Here is a 2809-nt window from a genome sequence, read left to right as displayed (position 1 = left end):
CATGCACAATGTCGGCACTAGTACAGTGTATATCCACCTTTCGCAGCAATGCAGGCTGCTATTATCCCATGGAGACGATCGTAGAGATGCTGGATGTAGTCCTGTGGAACGGCTTGCCATGCCATTTCCACCTGGCGCCTCAGTTGGACCAGCGTTCGTGCTGGACGTGCAGACCGCGTGAGACGACGCTTCATTCAGTCCCAAACATGCTCAATGGGGGACAGATCCGGAGATCTTGCTGGCCAGGGTAGTTGACTTACACCTTCTAGAGCACGTTGGGTGGCACGGGATACATGCGGATGTGCATTGTCCTGTTGGAACAGCAAGTTCCCTTGCCGGTCTAGGAATGGTAGAACGATGGGGTCGATGACGGTTTGGATGTACCATGCACTATTCAGTGTCCCCTCGACGATCACCAGTGGTGTACGGCCAGTGTAGCAGATCGCTCCCCACACCATGATGCTGGGTGTTGGCCCTGTGTGCCTCGGTCGTACGCAGTCCTGATTGTGGCGCTCACCTGCACGGCGCCAAACACGCATACGACCATCATTGGCACCAAGGCAGAAGCGACTCTCATCGCTGAAGACGACACGTCTGCATTCGTCCCTCCATTCACGCCTGTCGCGACACCACCGGAGGCTGGCTGCACGATGTTGGGGCGTGAGCGGAAGACGACCTAACGGTGTGCGGGACCGTAGCCCAGCTTCATGGAGACGGTTGCGAATGGTCCTCGCCGATACCCCAGGAGCAACAGTGTCCCTAATTTGCTGGGAAGTGGCGGTGCGGTCCCCTACGGCACTGCGTAGGATCCTACGGTCTTGGCGTGCATCCGTGCGTCGCTGCGGTCCGGTCCGGTCCCAGGTCGACGGGCACGTGCACCTTCCGCCGACCACTGGCGACAACATCGATGTACTGTGGAGACCTCACGCCCCACGTGTTGAGCAATTCGGCGGTACGTCCACCCGGCCTCCCGCATGCCCACTATACGCCCTCGCTCAAAGTCCGTCAACTGCACATACGGTTCACGTCCACGCTGTCGCGGCATGCTATCAGTGTTAAAGACTGCGATGGAGCTCCGTATGCCACGGCAAACTGGCTGACACAGACGGCGGCGGTGCACAAATGCTGCGCAGCTAGCGCCATTCGACGGCCAACACCGGGGTTCCTGGTGTGTCCGCTGTGCCGTGCGTGTGATCATTGCTTGTACAGCCCTCTCACAGTGTCCGGAGCAAGTATGGTGGGTCTGACACACCGGTGTCAATGTGTTCTTTTTTCCATTTTCAGGAGTGTAGTTTACTTACAGGCAACTGAAATAATGCAAAACTAATTTTATGCCTCTAACTGCACAGTAATTTTGCATGCGCGTCAGTAGTACAACATGGATTTCCCAGATGATAACGGGTACACATTGCAGCATATTTCTCCTCGATACGTCACTTTATAAACGTCGTTCTCGCCTCACACCGGATTTTTAGTGCATATTTTACTTGTACAAATAAGGTAACTTTGAACCTCTGTATCTCAGTGACGGATAAAGATGTAAAAAGGTTTTCAAGGTTGTTAGAGATCGGGATTTTAGGAACACATTTTAAAAATTAGAGCCATTTTTGTGCATAGCCGCCTCTGAATCCGCGGCAGGGTTTTGTTCTGCTAGTGACGGCGAAAATACAGATAAAAATATTTTTTGCGATTTTCCAAGCAAGCGCCCATGAAATAATGCTGCCTCCATAAGTTGCATCAAGTCCACCGTCCACGTGAAAAACAAAAAGGAGAAACTGATTTTCTCCATTTGGATAAGCACGAGGAAGTGTGTAAAATCCATACTCCGAACATGAACTGTAGGATAGTGACACTAACACGACCTTTCTGTTGGACATATAAATGGTGCCTAACCCAAGGTCTATCCAGAACACTTGACCTTATCTTTAAATCACCATCAGAACCCGAGGTATGAACACCAGAAAATCCAGTTCATATACGCGGCATTTTGGAATATGTTGGGTACGTATGTTGCCGTATGGATACCGATTTAACTGTTTGTCACTGTGGGACATTATGACATTCTAAACATAGTAGGGCTCACCATGGAATGCAATGAAACTATCTAATGCCAACAAAACTTTCTGAAAGCAGTAACAGCGACAGGAACTGAGTGGTTGGTAACTGTCACTTCTTCTGGTGTGAGCAATATCTTGGGTGAGTGAGGACATTCTTTGAGGTGTCTGGATGTACGAACAGCAGCCAGAATCGTCCGTGTGCTCGTCGCCCAGGATTGGAAGCCTGCTGGAGGCCAGAGCACCTGCGTGCGCCACGCGGCGCCCAGGTGAAAGCCCACGCTGGCGCTGTGGTTGGCCCACTTCCAGCAGCCGCGGCGGCCACTGCAGTGTCTCATGGCCATATCGCAAACCTTTGTGTCTGGGGGCGTAGCTCAGATGGTAGAGCGCTCGCTTAGCATGTGAGAGGTACCGGGATCGATACCCGGCGCCTCCAGAAAATTTTTAATTTTTTCCACTATTTTTAAAATAATTCTGACTTTCGTCATTCAGATGGTTCTACGAGGGCTTACCGAAAAGTAATGGCTCCGAATTTTTTATGTGAAAACTCCTAACCTTTTTTAATAAAAAAGTTATTAACATGCTACGTCTTCAATCTTCACTTACACATATTTATTTCTCAACAGAGTCATCCTGGCGACTAACACATTTCTCCCAAAGAAAAACCAGCTTTTTCATCCCGTTACTTTAGAATGGCTGACTCTGTTGACGGAGCTACATGCTCACCTCTGCTTGTACCGCTCCCCCCCCCCCCC

The 2809-nt window shown here is 50.6% G+C and overlaps 1 non-coding gene across 1 annotated transcript; it reads left to right on the top strand.

The window, feature by feature from the left end:
* Positions 1–2417: 2417 nt before the first annotated feature.
* On the top strand, positions 2418–2490 carry Trnaa-agc (transfer RNA alanine (anticodon AGC)). Its single transcript has one exon. It is a non-coding gene; the product is annotated as a tRNA-Ala (tRNA).
* Positions 2491–2809: the final 319 nt, after the last annotated feature.

Source organism: Schistocerca serialis, chromosome 1 (assembly GCF_023864345.2).
Source record: "Schistocerca serialis cubense isolate TAMUIC-IGC-003099 chromosome 1, iqSchSeri2.2, whole genome shotgun sequence".
In the NCBI taxonomy this organism is placed as follows: Eukaryota; Metazoa; Arthropoda; class Insecta; order Orthoptera; family Acrididae; genus Schistocerca; species Schistocerca serialis.
Note: the sequence above shows the minus strand (reverse complement) of the source record. Positions and strands in the feature narration are given on the sequence as shown.